The sequence below is a fragment of the Lissotriton vulgaris genome, chromosome 5, assembly GCF_964263255.1.
Source record: "Lissotriton vulgaris chromosome 5, aLisVul1.2, whole genome shotgun sequence".
NCBI classification, from domain to species: domain Eukaryota; kingdom Metazoa; phylum Chordata; class Amphibia; order Caudata; family Salamandridae; genus Lissotriton; species Lissotriton vulgaris.
This window is the reverse complement of record NC_141693.1, coordinates 1,920,608,235-1,920,628,800: the sequence shown is the minus strand read 5'-3', so window position 1 is coordinate 1,920,628,800 and position 20,566 is coordinate 1,920,608,235. Positions and strand designations below refer to the sequence as shown.

At 44.8% G+C, this 20,566-nt stretch overlaps 1 pseudogene across 1 annotated transcript in view; it reads right to left on the bottom strand.

Moving 5' to 3' along the window:
• LOC147717725 (E3 ubiquitin-protein ligase TRIM11-like) overlaps positions 1–19,935 on the bottom strand; it is a 252,636-nt pseudogene extending 232,701 nt beyond the window's left edge. The window contains exon 1 of the transcript XR_015296088.1: positions 19,501–19,935. The product of XR_015296088.1 is annotated as an E3 ubiquitin-protein ligase TRIM11-like (transcript). The remainder of the gene's footprint in view (positions 1–19,500) is intronic.
• Between the last annotated feature and the right edge of the window lie 631 nt (positions 19,936–20,566).

Here is a 20,566-nt window from a genome sequence, read left to right as displayed (position 1 = left end):
AGCACCCTTTTTTAAAAAGAAGAAATACACAGCTTTTCAATTTCATGCCATGGTGAAAATCACTTTTGACAGTCTAACGAGGTGAGTATTTGTAAAGTATACAGCCATATTTTTACTTACTTACCGTACTGTTTAACATAGAAAGGGCGAAGCATGTGTGAAGTCTTACTTTCAGTGACGGCCCTTTAATGGGTATATTTCATTCCAATACTATTAGTGATAAACATTTTGGGTTGTACAAAAAGCTGTTGGAAACCTCCAGGCATCCGGATGCGCACAGGAAGATGAATAACCGAAAGACTCAGTTAGTTTTAGGTGCGGGCAGGTTCAGGATCTGTTTTCATTTGTCTCCGAGGCCCGAGGCCATGCTCAGTGCAACAATGAAATGTGGCGCATCTGTGAGCCGGAGCAGCGTGCTCCTGGAATCCGGACGCCCTTTGTATGAGCGGCAGCCTCAAAAGGTACATTTAGCCTGAACCCCACTCCCCCCACCTCCACTCCCACACACAACGCTGAAGAAGGCACTTGGGTTATATTGCTTGGCATGTGCGGGCATAGGCAGATGTATTTGCTACAAAGTTTAAGCAAACGTATATTGATGTTAGGGTCAACTGTCTATTTGCAATTAATCTCAATCTACCTTTACATGAGCACTAATTCCATTACAGAAATTTGCCCCCAGTGGGGGATAATGTACTGCAATGGCTAATAAGTATAAGGCCAATATTTGTTCCTTGTGTTTCCCATTTCAATCTCCCGCCTGCTGCCTGTTTTACTGCCTCCTGCCTACTTCCGTCCTCAGCCTCCCAACAGTTTCCCCTCCTCCCAGGACCTACTTAATGGAAGCCTCTTCTCTCCAGTACTGCTGCATCACTCTCTCTTGCTATTGCCTTTCTCCTTCCTTTCCCCCTGTTTTTCTAAGTTCTTCCTCCTGCTTTCTGCCTCGTTTTTACTGCTTTGTCTCTCCTGTCCCCCCATTTTTTGAAGTGCTTCCTGCTTCGCTTTTTCATTGCTTTTTCCTTATTTTTTGAAGTGCTTCCTTCTGCTTTCTGCCTTTTTTTCACCACTCCTGCCTACCACTGTTTTCCAGCCTCCCACCTAGTCCCCACCACAGCTTTCCGGCACTCCTCCCTTCTCCCAGTACCTACTTAATGGAGGCCGCGCCGCTGGCATGCCAAAGAAGCACCAAAGGCAAGCCCGTCTGCACCCGCATGTGCCTGGACCGTGTCCATCACCAGGACCTCTGGCGCTTACACCAGACGATACACCGCCCTTGACCTCTGAGCCCTGAACCAGGACGCACCGACAACCACTGCTGCCGCACATCTCCACGCACCACCAGAGGACTGTTCTCCTGCCCACACTGCCGCCTCACCTTCAGCACCAAAGCAGTCAACGACACCAGCGTCACCGCAAACACGGCCGCACCCGCTACATCAACCGAGATCACCACGTCACTACTCCAGTGCATCTTACTCAACGTACATAAACTCGGGCAACACGCCACGGAGGTCATCACGGAGGTCATCACCCCAAATGTCATCTTCCTCACAGAAACTTGCCCGAACCATGTTTCAACACCAGACATCGCCGCCGCCATCCCCGAAGGTTATAAGATAGCACACCGGGACCAAACCAACACGTACGGAGGTGGTATAGCCATCATCTACAGGGACACCATCCGCTGCACAACATCCCCGACGACCTGACACCAGAAATGGAACACCTCAACTTCCAACTCCACACAGATGGCAAATGCACCATCAGAGGTACCCTTGCCTACAGACCACCAGGACCACAACCCAGCTACTGCAATGCCACCCCAGAGCTCATTGCCCAGCTTGCAATCGACTCAGAGCACTACATCTTCCTAGGGACCCTCAACTTCCACCTCTACGACCATAGCTACGACAACGCCACTGACTTCCTAAAAAGCATGAGCAACATCGGCCTCATGCAACTCATCACCGACCCTACCCACTTCTCAGGACACACACTCTACCCCATCTTTACCTCCAGGGACAGAGTCAGGTACATTCACACCACACAACTCACCTGGTCCGACCACCACAGCGTACATTTCACCATCTCAGGACCCATCCACCCAGACCTCATGCCCCCTAAATCCACATGAAGAGACTGGAAAAATCAGCAGACCAGTGGAACGGCATTCACAGCTCCCAGGTCCCAGACTCTACACATGACCCTGATCAATCAGCTAAGAGCTTCTCCCAGTGGATCACAGACTGCGCCAGCTCCGTCGCCCCCGCCAGGTCAGCTCAAAGAACGAAGAAAAAGAGCAAGCTGGTTCACTGAGGAACTGCACTCCACCAAATGCAACTTCCTACAACTTGAATGGAAGTGGTGCATCAGTAAAAAGACAGAAGACCACACCGCATTCAGGTCCGTTCTGAACCAGTACCACAGCCTTCCGAATGAAACCAAAAAGAACACCCTAGCAGACCCCATCAAACCCAGGGCAAACCACAGCAAAGAACTCTTCACCATCATGAAGGAGTTCACCTATATCGCTCCCTCCCAGGAACTGTGGGACAAACTTGCAGACTTGAACGACAAGATCTCTGCTATCTATGAAAACTTCGAACACCAATTTTCCGAAGCAGATAGCATCGACCAGTTCACACCCATGAACACAAACCCAGAACACCTTCTCACCCACTGGAAACTCCTCACCACGCAAGACACTATCTCCATCATGAACTCTGCACTTGGGAGCACCCACGGGCTCATGCCTCCACCACATCTTCAACCTCAGAAGCAAGACAATTAGCAACAAGCTCAGGAAGGTCCTGAACACCTCCATCACTGCAGCCTCCTTCCTTGAGGACTGGAAACACATTTAAGTGAGGCCCCTCTTGAAAAAACTGTTGTAAATAAATGCCACGTAGTCCATGTAGTTTCTTGATGCTCCTTTATTCATGTTCGTTGGTAAGTCAAGTATATAAAGGAGGAACCCCACCAGGAGTGGCCTCCTGCCACTCAGCCCACATTCAACTGCCAGACATCCACACAGAACATTCTAACAGGCTCTTGCATCACACATTCTATGCTGGGCAGCAGGGACAAGTACTACACATCTCCCTTCTTTAATTTGGCGAACGAGAGATATGAATAGAAATTGCGGACTGTAAATGAGCTAACAAGTCACATCACGCAATTTCAACATAAATGTGAAATCAGATAAGATTAGCAATTTAACATCTTCACAAACCAATCACGCAAACCAATAAATAATATTCACACCACCTTCTCTCTTCCTTAAACAAAAGATTACTCACACAACAAAATAACCAACACACTATCACGCCCACGCATTACATACTCAACCCAGAAACCAAACAACCCGACTGGCCAGGTCAGTTGGAGGCAAAAAAGTTCCAACTCACGGCGTGACCATATAACACTTAGATAAGAGACAACCTTCACACCACTTATGTCAAATATAAAATCTGGTAAGCAACTAGAAGCTGCCACATACTCCACGTAGAAGTGTAGACATCCAGAAGTGGAACTCCAAGCTCTCTCAAACTCCATGTAAATATTTAAAATTGGAATTCCAAGCTCCCTTGAACTCCATGTAAATATTTAAAATTGGAACTCCAAGCTCCCTCAAACTCCATGTAAATATCTAAAAGTGGAACTCCAAGCTCCCTCAAACTCCATGAAAATATTTAAAATTGGAACTCCAAACTTCCTCAAACTCCATGTAAATATTTAAAATTGGAACTCCAAACTCCCTCACACTCCATGTAAAAGGAAACATACGTTCCTATGACCAACACTGGGACATTTAAATCTCAAAAAAACTTCTCAAAACGCAAAAATGGGTTTAACTCCAAATAGCAGGCTACAAATGTTCCTTGCAAAAAACACAATAGAGTACACACTACCCTGGAATAAACATCACTGTGAACTTACCACCCAGAAGTTCATCAACGTAGGGCATATACCACCACCCCACAAACACACCCCATTACCCAAAAACAAAAGTTGACCTAAACGGAACTCCAACCACACCATGAATTAACTGTCACCACAAAATATACCAACAATATGACCTAACCAAAGATGAGTACTCAGCGTAACATATACAAATCCAGACCTTAAACTCCACCTTAAACTTAAACCCACACAAAATAACATTGCAATGACCAGAAAATAACGTAATAAACAGTCTCGTGGTCTGATGAGCGATCTCTCACCCGAGGTCTTCAATCTCCACCCGTAGTCTGCTAGCATTGGTATAAATCCACAGAAGTCCAAAGAATCTACCGACATGCCTGCTGATGTACACACCCTCCATTGGTAATGTCATCTTCATTACGTTTTTCTGTAGTGTAACACGATGCATTTTACACTTTGAAGTTCTCACCCCACGTCTGCTGACACTGCTCACTGAGAGTGCTACGACTTCCTTGCAGTTTCCCAGAAACGCGGCTGTAGTATCCATGGCCACGACGTTACGTTGTGCTGAGTGGCTACCAGCACATTGATGCTTGAGTGTCACTTCAACCTCCCACGACGTCATAAGGAGAGAGTTCTTCGCGGTGAACACACAAGGTAAGTTCCATGCTACATTGCTAGTGCACTTCTTTTAAAGAGAAGCATGACAGTTGAAAATGTTTGAGCATTGCGCAGTGAAAATAAAATGATTCAAGTAAATGAAAACCAGAACGTAATACCCCAACACTGGCTCACCGGATATCCTCACAAGAGAAACGTGCGCAGGTCTCTCTTAAAATAGCACTTTCAAACAAAATTACTTCGTCATGCTTTTGCCATTCGATCACATGCCAAAATATATTTTCTTAAAATAAAAACTGTGCTCGGCATGGCTCAAAAATTAAATAACAGTTCTCCAATCATGCTTTGCTCCGTGTTACCTGCTTTCAAAACAAAGAAACATGAAGTGGATTGTCAGCGCTGTGCTCTAATCTCTCTCTCCACGGGGTCAGAAGCAGTAGAGCACGACTTGGTTAACGTGTGCAACTGCTGAAAGAAACGTCTTTATGCACAACAAAAGGTAAAGCTCACCAAGGATGCCAATATTTCCGTAACAAACTTCTCAAATCAGTCTCATGTTTCAAAGGGTGTCCAATTCAGAGCGCTCGATTTAAATGTCTTAAAATACTAGTTTAAAGGTCGAAGTCTCACACCACATAACGCCAGTACTGTTTACAATAGCTATGAGTTTGAGCTTGATCTGGCACTCTTAGTTCTTAGGGCGACCGATTTCAGGGTCACTGGTGGGGTCTTTTAGTGCCAGTTAGCTTAAACACATGCAAACGTAGAAAGTCTTTTACCTTGTTTTTTTAAATGATCTGTTTCTGTTCTACTTCCTTGAATTATCTCTTCTGTCTTCATAGGTTCCTCAGTTTTGTAGATTCAGATTCATGCAGGGGTAGCTTCCTCAAACTGTCGCCAAAAATGTTGTAAATAAATGCCACGTAGTTTCTTGATGCTCCTTTATTCATGTTAGTTGGTAAGTCAAGTATATAAAGGAGGAACCCCACCAGGAGTGGCCTCCTGCCACTCAGCCCACATTCAACTGCCAGACATCCACACAGAACATTCTAACAGGCTCTTGCATCACACATTCTATGCTGGGCAGTACTACAAAAACACATTTGCCGATCCAGCCGAAATGAAGAACTACCGGTCCATCTGTCTGCTCCCCTATCAAGCAAATGTCCTTGAGAAAGCGATCAACCAGCAACTCACCTATCAGCTAGAAGAACACAACCGTCTGGACCCCTCCCAATCAGATTTTCTAGCTAACATTGGCATCATCCTGAATAGCAAGCTAACCATTGAGAAGCAAGTCACAGCCTTCTCATCTGTCTGCTTCCACTCCCTTCAGATGCTTCGCAAGATCTTCAGGTGGCTCCCGGCAGATACCAGAAGGACCATCATGCAGGCCCTCATCACCAGCAGACTGGTCTATGGAACCACACTCTTAGTAGGAATCACTGCACACCTCCTGAAAAGACTCCAGACATTACAGAACTCAGCAGCAAGACTGATACTCTACCTCCCTAGAAGGACCCACATCACACCACATCTCAAGAAACTACACTGGCTCCCAATTAAGAAGAGATGCCAGTTCAAGATGCTGACCCACGCCTACAAGGCCCTGCACAATGAAGGATTGGCATACATCACCAACGCTTGACCCTCCAGCAACCGACCAGACACTTTTGATCAGCATTCCACTCCCTCTCAAACACCCCATGGATCCGCTGAGCCAACAGCAAAAGACGCTGCTTTCCGCACCTGGCAGCCAAGGCTTGGAACAACCTCCCCCTGCACCTCAGGACCGCACCGTCACTCCAGCAATTCAGAAGAGACCTGAGGTTTGAATGATCAGACCTCCAAGCAGCAGCAAACAGCTTAGGCACCTCAAGACCCTCCTGCGTGATTTCTCGCACTCTATACGTCATTGATTGAGTAATTGGTAGGGTAGAGGCTCTGTTAAGTGGCTGAACTATGGGGTTTCAAACAATCTGAACAAGACTTGGGCTCAATCTCTGATGATGACTGGAGAGAAGCAAAAGCATCAAAACTAGAGCCGGCCATTCTTCAACAATTAAGATTTATCCAACTGAAAAATTTGCAACAAACTTCCCTTCCATGGGACAGATTGTGGGTGATGGGTGTGACTGCTACCCGCTTTGCCTGGAGACAGTATTCTACTGTTTAGAGCAGTGCAGCGATTGTCCCCTTTAGGGAAGATGCGTTCTAGTCTTTTAGCAAGAATTTATGCATATATACACAAAGTGTTATTATATTTATATATATATATATATATTCACTGAAAAAAACATAGGTTTCACACCAGTTATAGTTAGGAATTAGCATTTAAAAAACCTATTAAATTCACTGAAAAAACCATAGGTTTCACACCAGTTATAGTTAGCTGGAAATTTTACTGACATAAAACCATTGAAATTCCCACGTTATAGTTAGTTGGACTCACTATAACTTGCGCGCCTGCAATGCACTGCTGATGACGTCACATATTACATCACTCATGACATGGTCAGTGACATCACTCATGACATCACTGATGACACCATCCAGTGAATGTGTGTCTTTCTGAAAAATAAATATGTTTTATATATGTATATGTAAAGGTCGATGGAAGAATAAATGTTTAAATAAGTGTCTAAATTGATGGGTTTTTAAAAAAAAAAATTGATTGGTTAACTGGCTTATTAAGTGTATCTTAGTGAATACATATATTAGCGAGTAATGTTTAAATATTTAAATATATGTATCAGTGTTTCACTTTGTGTATAAGTGGCTGCATGGGGTGGTGAGTAGCTACATGTGTGTGTATATGGGTTATTAGATTTTTTTTTAGTATCAGTATGAGTGTCTGCATGGTTCGGTGGGGGTATTACTTAGCACATAGATGCATCAATGACTGACTCACTGTTTGTATGTGTTTTGAAGACAGCAAATGTGCAGGACTGTATGGGTGGATGAGTATGTATATGTGTGTGTTAGTGAGTGAATGACTGTCTCACTAGTGTCTTTATCAGTAACTACATATGTTTTAATCTAGTATATGTGAGTATTGATGTATATAAGTGAGTATATGTGAGAGTGAGAGATTGTAAGAGTTCCTGTTTAAATAAGTATGTGTTTCTATAAGTGATTGTTTAAGAGAGTAAGTATGTGTAAGTTTCCTTAGAAGTAAGGTGGTAGTGTGTGTATAGCTGTATATGCAAACAAATGGATGTTCAATAGTTTATTTGCATGTGTGAGTATGTGTGTGAGTAACTTTTGGATGACTGTCGGTGTATAACAGGATGTATAGGTGTAGCACTACATATGATGAGTGAGTATATGTATGAGTGACTATATAGAACTGTTGGTGAATGAGTGGATGTGTATATAGATGGTGGAATTACTGAATTGGTTGTAACTGGTATGGGTATCTCCATTTTTTTAAAAATGTTAGTTTCTATTTTTGAATATGTGTTTCAAGGGTTACATTACACTGAAAGGAGGTCTGTCACTGTCACAAGGATGGTGTCATCAGTGATGTCGTGAGTGATGTCACTTAACATGTCACGAGTGATGTAATATGTGACGTCATCAGCAGTGCATTGCAGGCGCGCAAGTTATAGTGAGTCCAACTAACTATAACGTGGGAATTTCAATGGTTTTATGTCAGTAAAATTTCCATCTAACTATAACTGGTGTGAAACCTATGTTTTTTTCAGTGAATTTAATAGGTTTTTTAAATGCTAATTCCTAACTATAACTGGTGTGAAACCTATGTTTTTTTCAGTGAATTTAATAGGTTTTTTAAATGCTAATTCCTAACTATATATAGGGCCTCGAACCTATTTTTTTTCCAGTTAATTTTCAAAGGTTTTTTAATAGCAAATTCCTATAGCTATGAAATATAATATTTTTTATAATGAATCCTATATTGTATATTTATGTAATAATTTTTGTTTTATGTATATTGTTCATGTTTTTTTTTTTTTTGCCCTGGTGCGCTCCCGGTGCGCGTACCGGTGAGCGCACCGGAAAGCGCAATCTTCCGACGCGCCCCGGTGCGCGTACCGGTGAGCGTCCCGTTAGCGCGATTGTCGCGAACGAAAACATCGTGACGTATCGCGTAGCCGCGTCCGCGTGATACGCACGGCGTAAGCGCACCCGGAAGCACTCCATCGGGACCAGAGACAAGGGAAATGGTCCCAAACATCCAAACCCAGTTTGGAAATTTCAAAATCGTTTGCATATTTTGTGGGCGTACAATTTGCTATGGTGAGCAAAGTGTTACACTCATCAACCGTGCTGGTGAGAACCACAAGTGCCCAAAGAAACTTTTCCCCCGATTTTTTTTGCTCCAGTTGAGCCGTTTACAATTCCCTGTTTTTTGTTTGTCCCCATAAAAATTCCAAAAAAAATATAAAATTGTTCAAAAAAGCCAAAAAAAAGTACAAAATGTTCCAAAAAACAATAAAAAAATATAAAACAACAAAAAGAATTAAAAAAACAGTTCTTTTTAGAACTACCTCCAATTTATAAAAAAAATGCTACCTTTTAAAAAAAATCTGTCATTCTTTTTTCCCCATGGTACGCTCCCCGGTGCGCGTACCGGGCGCTTCCCCCGCGCAAAACGAAAAAAAAGATTATTTTTTTTTGCCCCGCGGGCCCTTTTATGGCCCCCACATCAAACCTAGGGGGTGGGGGGGGGTCTACCCTGCCCCCTTTTGGTCATTTCTCCCTTTGTTTTTGCCACCTCTTGTGTCTCGATCCTACCGAGACACAAGATGGCGGCCGCTCCAAACTGTTTGGAATGTTGACAGACACCCGAGAGCCAATCAGCTTTCCGCTCGCGAAGTCGCGTAGTGCGCTGGAGCGTGTCCCGTGCGCGTACCGGGGCGTGCTTATAGATATATATATTTTTTTTTTACCTAAATTACTCAAAATCCACTGGAGCACATATCTTGAGACATAGCAAAGGAACATTGGGCTACCAGTCCCTACAATTTTGCCAAGTTTGGTGGAAAACCATTCAGCCGTTCGGGCTAAAAGTGAGTCCAACCGCCCTATGGAAATTAACATGGGGAAAACACGTTTTGGGACCCCCCTTTTATCTCGGCCCCCCCTTGACGAATCCCCCCCCAAACTTTCAGGGAAGGAGCGGAGCGCCGCGAGGCAAATTTCTGCAAATTTTCAGGCAGATTCCTCAACCGGAGCCAAAGTTATTCCCAATAGAATATTGCAGATTCCCTATGGAATACAATCCTAACTATAACTACCTACTGGCGGCCGCCAGTAGGTAATATATATATATATATATATATATATATATATATATATATATATATATATATATATATATATATATATATATACACACACATATAAGAGAAAGACAGAGATGGATGGAAAGAACCTTACGTAATGTAATGAGCTCTGATACCCGCAAGGGTCTTGTTCGCGCTATTTAAAACTTTCAAATAAATAAATAAATAATTGTGAATCATACCCTTCAATTATAACAGCAAGACAGAGAATATTTTAACACCAAGGATTTTCATTGTAATGTACTAGAGGTGGCATTTTATTCTGAAATGAACCTAGGGCCAGATTAATATTTGGCGCAATGCAGCAAGACAACTTGGTGCGCTGCGTCAAATGGAGAGGGCAAGAATGCACCATATCTACCAAGATATGGCGCATTCCTATTGTCCCTCTACGCTGGCACACTTTTGACTGCCAAGAGCCAACGCACACACCCTTGCACTGTGGTGCAAAGGTACCTACATTACAGCAGGACTGTTTTGATGCAGAAAGGTAACAATCCTTTAAGGAATACTCCTCTATGTGTGCTCTAGTATACACAAGTAGGAAGAGGAAAAAACAAGGAGAAATTAACATATTTCTCCTTGTACGCCCCCCTGGGAAGGAGTACCATTCTGACGCATTCCCACGTTTACTAGTATTAGCAAATCTGGGAATGCACCAAAAGCCATGGGAGGATGTGTGGGAACACACACACTCCATCCATGGAACACCTTCCCAGGGCAGAGTAACGCAAGGCAGTGACTTGGGCTGCCTTGCTTTACTTCTGATTTACTATGCCACGCACACAGCCACGCAAGATGGCTCTGTGTTGCATAGTATATCTCACTTAAGCACTTGCGCTCCCCTTGTGTGAACCAAGAGCAACGTAAGCCCTAGAGAAATCTGGGCCCCAATGTTTTACAAAGGTTGCTAAAGCAAAACAGGGCTGGGCTCAGTATGCATCCAGAGAAGATTTCCTGGAGATATTTGTTCCATACAAGCATGAAGGGCCTTTTGTAGTTCACCTCTGGTCCCATGACTATGTACAATGAAACCATGCATCTGCCCAAACCTCCATTGTATAGCACAGATTAATTCCTTAAAAATGAAAAACACCTGGATAGGCTTGGTACTTCATGTTTTTATCTGGTTTTATAAAGCAGCAAGAAGTACTGAGTTCAGACACTGAAGGGCATATGTCTGAGAAGCAAGCAGAGGGCATATGTCTGAGAAGCCAAGCAGAGTTTTTATTTTCTGAATCACTGTTTCAAATGTCTTCTGAACATTTCACTTAGGGATTGAATAGGTCTTATTGTTTTTTTGTAATTTATTTTTTAAATGTCTACTGCATCAACTGGTCATGCAAGTCCCTCATTCAATAAAACTATTGACGAACCAGAAGAGGTGTGCAGACTATATCTGGGGAGGGAGCGGAAGACTGGGGCGGCTTCTACACTATGATGGAAGAGCGTCATGTCCCCCCCACCAGCAGTCAAAAAAAGAAAAAAGAAAACTATAATAAATAATTGTTTATTATCGATATATTTCTGCTCTCAGAGCTGAAGCTTGGAGGACTGGGCCAGGGTATGACCAGCACTAGGGAGAGAGGTTGCTCTGCTCTCAGTGCCCATGGCGGTTTGGCCACCTCAGGGCAGCCAAACCGTCATGCACACTAAAGCTCTTACCAGAGCTGCGGTGCCAGGTTGGAAAGAGCAGGAAGAGGCTGACAGTATAACTGGGAGCGCAAATCTAAGGTGCTCAGGCTAATTATGATGCTGCTCTTGTGCTTAGAATACAATAGGGGGTTGCTGAACTGTTCCTATGGAGAGTTAGGGAAGAATTAACTGGCATGACCAAAGGTGTTAGAGTAACACCCTGGGGCATCCATTTTGTTGGATGTAGTTGCCTCACACACCCAGAAGGGTCTCATGCTTCATCATTGGCGGTTGCTCCTCGTCGGGGAGGCGGTGCAATCCCCGACGGGCTCACCTCAAAGAGGGGCTCTTTGGCGGAGATCTTTTTATCCAACAGCCTTATGGTGAGGTGGGGGTGTGTGGGCAGGGCTAGGTGTAATGGTGTGAGGGATATTAAAATGTAGCAAGGGGTACCGGAATTCAGTTTATTCTGGGGGTCCCCTGGCTGCAGTTAAAAAGTGGGGTTAGCTCACTAGGTGTCAGCAGGTTAGGTCGGGTGACCCTAGATGAGACTAAAAGTGAAGATGGTCGACATGTTTCTCGCTGTGGGTATAGTCACCCGCGATTCATCAGGACCTTAACAAAGTGAAGGGAAACATGCTAGTGTCATGTGTGTGATAATTGTTACCTCTGTGGATTCTCCTATGCCTATACATAGAGAAAAAGGAAACAATGGTTAAATACAAATCTGCATTTAGAAAAACAAGTCACGTCAATGCCAGGGCGTGTAAACAAAGTGGCATGCTGTTGGTGCTGTTTGGCAATGAACACAACCACTGCATGCCTTGTAAATTGTGTGTGCAAAGTGCAAAGTGGGGAGCACACACAACTGCTGAGTCGGTGAGGAGGTTTGTGGTAGGGTGCTGGCTAAAAACAATGGTTTAAAAGTAGTTAAGAAGGGTAAAGATGCAGCAGCTTAGGAGAAATAAACTGCTCCTCTAGTGTAAAATGAGCAGGTTTAGTGTAACAGGCACCGTTTGTAATATACTGTGGCTATATGTAACACACACACACACTGTGACCGGATGAGCTATAAGTTGGGGAAGCCCACGTGCCCCACCTACCTAATGGTCAAGGACTATGTGCCACCTGAGGGGTCGGCGGGACAAAACATCAGGGATGAGCCCAAGGGTTTAGCTGGAGATAGAGCATAACATAGCGCCTATGGGTTACTGCTAAAACTAGTGTTAGTTTATCTCAATGAAGTATTGGGCTGAAAGGCTAGAGACCTCCATACTGTCGCCCTCCGCTTATTCCTCGCCTATTAGACTCACTACGCGGACACAGGAGCATGGAGCCATATAGCCACAGTATATTACAAACGGTGCCTGTTACACTAAACCTGCTCATTTTACACTAGAGGAGCAGTTTATTTCTCCTAAGCTGCTGCATCTTTACCCTTCTTAACTACTTTTAAACCATTGTTTTTAGCCAGCACCCTACCACAAACCTCCTCACCGACTCAGCAGTTGTGTGTGCTCCCCACTTTGCACTTTGCACACACAATTTACAAGGCATGCAGTGGTTGTGTTCATTGCCAAACAGCACCAACAGCATGCCACTTTGTTTACACGCCCTGGCATTGACGTGACTTGTTTTTCTAAATGCAGATTTGTATTTAACCATTGTTTCCTTTTTCTCTATGTATAGGCATAGGAGAACCCACAGAGGTAACAATTATCACACACATGACACTAGCATGTTTCCCTTCACTTTGTTAAGGTCCTGATGAATCGCGGGTGACTATACCCACAGCGAGAAACATGTCAACCATCTTCACTCTTAGTCTCATCTAGGGTCACCCGACCTAACCTGCTGACACCTAGTGAGCTAACCCCACTTTTTAACTGCAGCCAGGGGACCCCCAGAATAAACTGAATTCCGGTACCCCTTGCTACATTTTAATATCCCTCACACCATTACACCTAGCCCTGCCCACACACCCCCACCTCACCATAAGGCTGTTGGATAAAAAGATCTCCGCCAAAGAGCCCCTCTTTGAGGTGAGCCCGTCGGGGATTGCACCGCCTCCCCGACGAGGAGCAACCTCCAATGATGAAGCATGAGACCTTTCTGGGTGTGTGAGGCAACTACATCCAACAAAATGGATGCCCCAGGGTGTTACTCTAACACCTTTGGTCACGCCAGTTAATTCTTCCCTAACTCTCCATAGGAACAGTTCAGCAACCCCCTATTGTATTCCTAGTGCTAGATACGGACACAAGCTGTTACTGGACCTTCCACCACCCTGTGTGGTAAATCGTGTCCGTTGATCAAATGATCAACTATCTTACCTCCCTCTTTTTGATATAAGCTGCTCTTGTGCTGCCAGCAGCAAGAAAGCAGCGTGAGGTTTGGCTGCAGTGGAGTCTGGGAGCCTGTGTCTGCAGTAGATAGAAGTGATGCCGTGAGTGTTTTTTTGTTTTTCTTTATTTGTCCCGCCATTTGTCTATCAAGACACCGCCCACTACTGCAGTCTAAACTGCTCTTTTTTAGGTCGAGCCTATAGCGGCAGCACGCATGCATTGCTCGCTTTGCGAGGCATGCAGTATTCAGTATGGAGCGGAAGTTCTGTGGAAGCTCCACCCACTCTCCGCCCATCTTTTTCAATGACTTAGTTCCTAAATGCTGCCTTTCGATTGGTTTTAGGCTTGTTAGTCCTTCCTTTTGACGGGCATGTCGTCATTTTTATCCTTCCATGGGTACTGGCCCCTTAACTGTGAGTGTTGCGCAGGTTTTTAGGTCTCGCCTACGCAGCGCGTATGCGCTGCTTAGGAGAAAGACCTTTAGCCATCGATGCGCCTTTTCAGGCAAAAACGTGCACGAATTTTTATTGCCTTCAATGGCAACATGTGCACGTGTGGCGATTCCCTTGCGGGAGCAAGCTTTGACACCATATGTTTGCAATTAACTTGCAAACATATGGTGCCCCTGCTCATTCCCACAAGGGAAACAGGCGCAGGCCCCCTCGTGTCTTCCCTCCCCCTGCTGCATCTTTTTATTTAAGACGGAACATTCTGGAAAAAAACAGAATGTGCCATGAAACAGAAGGTCGTTGAATAAGCAGTGTACATTCTACTACTTCGTGCACTCTAGCCAAGATTAAAGCACTCTAAATACACTTTTTTAAATAAAAAATTTAAACATCTTATTCAAGCCACTTGAACCTGTTTAATGAGACCTGTACGGATTACACACAGGGATTGAACAAAGCCAAATGCTTACCTCCAAATCGTAGTTTCTCTTAAGTACTTGGAAAGTGATGTGGCGAACAGCCAGAGCTGCTGACTTTGGAACTGGGGAACCACATTCCAGTTTTGCTCAACATCCTTTGATTCTGGGCTAATCACTTCATCTTCCTGTGCCTAACAATGAATGCGAGCCTATGTAATGTAACTGGTGCTCAGGTAAAGTGCTTGAATACCTTCAGTTCCAATGTGCTCCATATAAAACAAGCATTGGCATAGCCAATAGATTTCGCTTTTGGGATCTTATAAGTATTTAGTTATGCAGCACAATATCCTTGGTGCAAAAACATCAACTGTTGCATGGCTAAACACTTATAAGGTCCAAAGGTGAGACCTATTGGTCTAAAGGCGAGACCTATTGGCTATGGGTTTATTCAAAATTTCTTTGAGATTGTTGTGGTTACTGGTGATACTTAAGTTTCTGCAGATTACTGTTTCTGCAACCAGTTGCCTGATCGTGAGCTTCTGATTACATCCTCTAGAAGCCACAGTACGTTTTTCTCATTGTACAGCTGTCCCCATTCTTTAGTTTTTACTTTTAATTTTGGATTTGAGCACGGCAGATATATGCGCACTTTTTCGTTTGTGCACAATTTTGGTGTGGTTTGGGCTCTGAATCACCTCACATTCTTGTCAATCTAGTCATGCTTGGACATACTGCTTGTCGCGCTTCTCCTTTCCTCCTTTTCTATGACTTTATAGTTATTATACCTTTGAGAAATGTTCATGATATTGTATTTACCATTGTTCTGCAGATACCCCTGAAGAAGGGCTTGTTTGTTAGCCCGAAATGCATTGGGACTTTTAAAATCCACTTTTGATGCTGATGTTAAGCAGATCGCTTTAATTTTGTGAATTGCTGAAACAAGTTTCAAGAATAAAACAACGCACAGCTACTCATGAAGATTTGATGAGCACTTTGTTTCATTTTGATGCATTTGAGTACTTGATTGTGGATTGTTGAGAAATGTGTCAATAAGTTATGGACTTTGTGAAAATGTGAGTTAAAAATGTTGGTACACTTTGCTGAGTGACACCCCACGCAGTGCAGTGAGATTCCCAGATAGCCATCTGGAAACCTTGTTTCTGTTTGAATCAGAGGCTAGCAGGGCCTCTCACTCGGTGCACGCATAATTTGTGATTAATATATTGTATCATTAGGTTGAATTGATTAGTTTGTTTAAATTAGTTTAGCGAGTGCATTACAGATGCATATCTCTTACTGTTTACACATCAGCTTTAAGCATGGGGCCTCGTCGGGAGGCCACGCCCTTTAATCATTAATTATGCACAGCATGGCAGCCACAGCTTCGGCATGAACCCGTGTCAGGAGGCCACTCTACTTTATTTATACACGGCACCGAAAGGCATTCCCTGACATGGTGGCAGAAGGGATGCACCTATCCCAGGAGGAGCGGGCAGCAGCAGGCATTCCTTGCTCCAGGTCACCATGGCCCGGCCACCACCAAGATAGACAGCTTCCCGGTGAGTACTGAACGGCACCCACTTCACGGACACCCGCTTCATGTTTCAGACGGCATTTTCATTTTTAACCGTGAGCTTCCTTTGTTCAGTTCACCTTGCCTAAAACGGTTTACACATGCTGCAGGCAAGCGATTTAAATATATGAGCCGTTACACGCCTAGGTACGTGAGTTTCCTCAGCGTCTCTTGTTGCATGTGTGAGGCTCTTGCAGCACTGCGGTGGTGCTGGCTTTATGGCTGGAGTAACCAAATTATTTTCTTTACCTTGTTCGAGGGAGGGGGCATGACCCTGGCTCCCATCGGCCTTTATACATCACTCGCAATCAGTCCACATGAGTCTTTATCCTCCACGGTAAGTGATCACCCCTGGGATGTTTGACTGCAAATCGCTCACTGCTTGACCTTTCCCTCTGCTTGAAAGGGGGTGGGAAGTTTTTACCGTCTCTCAATGCCCTCTAAAGTCCTCCTGCTGGGCCTCTCTATGCCACCTTTTTGGGTATCTCGATGGAGATTATGGTACCCCAGTAGGGCACAAAGGCATTTCTCCTTTGGACTGCTCACAACTGTTCACTTGTGGCCCTGATCCTCACCCTTCTCACTAGCTTAGCAAGAGCATGTGAATTGAGGGAACAGTGTTTTGCTTGCCGGTGCCAGTCCACAAAGGCATGTTATGTTAAACTTTCTTATAAAGCGCACATACACCGATTGGTTCCTTGGTGCTAAACTTGAGGTATTGCTGGGGGCCCATGCATTTTAGATGTCTGCAAAGGCTGGTTATAGGCTTGGATAAATAGCCATTTCCTTAGAAGCCTACGGAATCTAGGAAATTCAGTGCAGGTTCTTATATCTAAACGGTAGAGTATTCCAAAAGCTGGGTGCCAGTACAGCAAATCTGCAGCCACCTAGTCGTTTCCGTTTGTAGGGAGGGATGGTTAGAAAATTATTGTGGGCAGGTAAATATTTCTTGACAAGTTTAGTTAACATTTTTGGACTAGCACCATGCAGAGTTTTGAAAATCAGGCAGCCAACTTTGAATGCACATCTTTGTTGGATGGGAAGCCAGTATAGCCCCTTCATGGTGGGAGAGATGTGTTCTCACCTAGGTTGTTGGGATATCAACCTGGCTGCCTGGTACTGCACCATCAGCAATCCTTTGGTAAGATAGAGCAGGATGCCAAAGTATAAAGAATTGGCATAGCCAAGGTGTGACATTACCATAGCCAGGACCACCTGAATTAAGGCTTCCTGAGTAAATAGTCTTCTGATCTTCCTTAGCTGAAAGAAATAGGTAGATGCTACTGTTCCTAGCTGAGATTTCATAGTGAGATCACTATTGACGATTACACCCAAACTTTTAGCTGAGGAAGAAGGGTTGGGTGGGGAACCTAGTTCATTTGGCCAAAAATGAGTGTTCCAGGGGTTCAGGGATCCGCCTATCAGAATTACTTCAGTTTTGTCTGGATTTAATTTTAACTGGTTATTATTCATCCAGTCACGTATGTGTAGCATCGATGCCTGGAATTCAGATAACGAATCCGAGGAATTGTCAATAGAGAACACTAGTTGCAGGTCATCCGCATAATTGTACGTGCATAGCTTCCTATTTTTCAGAGAGTGGAGTAAGGGAAGAAAGTAAAGATTGAATAAATGGGGGGAGAATGAAGAACCCTGGGGTACTCCACATGTCGTTGCCATTTTAGGTGCAGAGAACTGGGAAAGACGCACCAACAGAGTACATTCCTCAAGGCATGTTGGGTGGGCACCGAGAGTCTATCTGGAAACCGGGACTTATCTAGTTTTCTCTTCTACTCGCCTCTTCCTAACCCCTACCTCTTCTCATGTCAGCACAAAAGAGCAAGCTTAGCATTCTGAAGGACTGTCTCTGCTTTCAGTCTCTGCACGCTTCAGCAGAAAACAAAGCAAAGAACGGGGAATAATGCCCAGAGACTGTATTTTTTTCCCAAGGCCCTCTGAGAGACTCCAGTGTCACAACTGCTGGCTTCACGCCTCCAGCAGTTACCAATTCAGGGTAGATCAGCAGCTGCACTGAAAGCTAGACCAGTTGTAGAAGTGCACATCACCCCCTACCCCTGGCCCTCCTCGCTCTCAGGTGTAACTAAGCAGGGCTTTAAGTGGGATGAAAAAAACAGGGGGGGTCTCTCAAAGGGGCACATCCAATGTAATTAAGCGCGTGGCTTAAAAAACACCTACACTAAAAATCTGTACTTAGCGTAGTGTGCCACCCCACTTGTATTTTGCTGTTTCTTTCATTGCCTCTAGATATATGATACAACAAGTATCATACCTACAATAAGTCAGGACTGTTGTCTTTGTCAGTGTAGTTAGTTGCATAAGATAAATGAGCAGCAACTACGGCTAGTATATAATATAGAAAAAAGCTTCCACTTAAAGCCCTGGTGACACCACGACAATGTTGCTGCTCCCGAGTTTCAAAAAGAGAATGGAAATCCTGAGAGAAAATGACTAAAGGATTTCCCTTCCCATATAAAGCTCACCTGGCATGACGTCATGCCGTAACTTCTCCACTAGTGAGACTTGAGCAGTGCACATCGATGTGCCTGCTGTCACTACAGGATCGCCTATGCCAGGGCACAAAACAGAGCCTGATAGACCCGTTTCGAGGCCTCCTTTAAACAAGCATTGGCATAGCCAATAGGTCTCGCCTTCGGGACCTTATAAGTGTTTAGCCATGCAACAGTTGCTGTTGTTGCACCAAGGATATTGTGCTGCATACTTAAATACTTGTAAGGTCCCAAAGGCGAGACCTATTGGCTAAGCCAATGCTTGTTTCACTTGAAAGAGCGTAGCAGCACTTCTTAGCATTGCTACAATGCTTCTAAGGAAAAAGTACTGGTGCGTCTCAGAAACATGCAGCTGATACTCTGGTCTGGGTTAGTGAGTACATGTACTCTTACCAGGCGCGCAACACTCATTTGGCTCACGGGGCTTCAGCCCCCTCCGTCTTGTGTCAACTCGGGCTGACCCCTCCCCCTCAACTCAACCCATCCCCGCACCCTCTACCTCCCCAGATTTGTCTCTAGTTCCCCGCCGGACGTTTACCAAAACATTTCGATAACTGACCATCAGCTTACTCACCGTGTGCTCCTGGGCAGCCTTGCGCATGAGGAGCAAAGGATGAGGCACACACCCTGCGCAGCCACTGGAATGCGACGCGTTGGGTGAGGTCCGACCTCTACCACAAGCCCATCGCAGACTCACCTTGTAATCCTGGGCAGCTTCCTGAACGGGACGCGCAGAGTGAGCCTTGTGGTCTTTGGACTCTCGACAGATCACACAGATGGGGTGCTGGTCATCCTCACAGAACAGTTTCAGTTTCTCCTCGTGTTCTCTGCACAGGTTCTCTCCCTCGGGGGTCCTCGGGGGTCACGCCGAGCATGTGAAGCTGTTTGGCGATTTCTACAACATTTGCCAACTGCCTGTTCGGGCGGAGGGTTTTGTTCTCAAGTATTATTCTACACTGAGGACAGGAGAAATCTTTCTGCAGCCCCTCCCAGTACCGAGAGATACAGGACAGACAAAAGACATGTCCACACTCCGCAGACACGGGGTCTGTGAAATATCCCAGGCATATGGAGCAGGTGGCCTCCTCCTTCAGGCTCCGGAGCTGGTTTGCTGCAGCCATGATCCTGCTGAAGGCAGGGGAAGACGGTCAGTTTCGTTTCCCAATCCCAGTTCGCGATTCTTTTTTTTAAGACTCTAGCCCAAATCCAACCACAAACTAGCCCAAATATAGCCCAATGGTGCTACTCTCAGGAGGGGCTGGCCTGTTCGTTGTTATGCAGGCATTCCATTAAGATTTGTAGTTGTAGTTTGATCATTTTACAGAGATGGTGTGCGCTGAATGTCTGACCCTGGTTAACTGCTAATTTTGTCTCTAGCGAGTGCTCGCACCATGCCTGTCTATTTTCTCATGTTCATGCGTGATGTGCTGCTCCTGTCTTCGTTTTTTACTTTGAATTCTGGGATATGTAGTCATATTTTATAATGGACTAAACGAGACTACATGTCCCAGAATTCAAAGAAATAAACCTGGACTAGACCGGCACATCACACATGGAATTTGTGACGTGGCTGTTATGTCAAAGGGGGGGCAGACTATGAACACTACACAGTAGCATACCAATGATGCCATATGCCATGGTGCAAGCAAGGGAAATTAGCCCTTTGACTGTTGGGGGTAGTACAATACAGCAATTATCAGTGGGCCCTGCAGGGTTTTGGGTCCAGGTGCCACTGCACCTGCTGCACCAATAGCACCATGTCT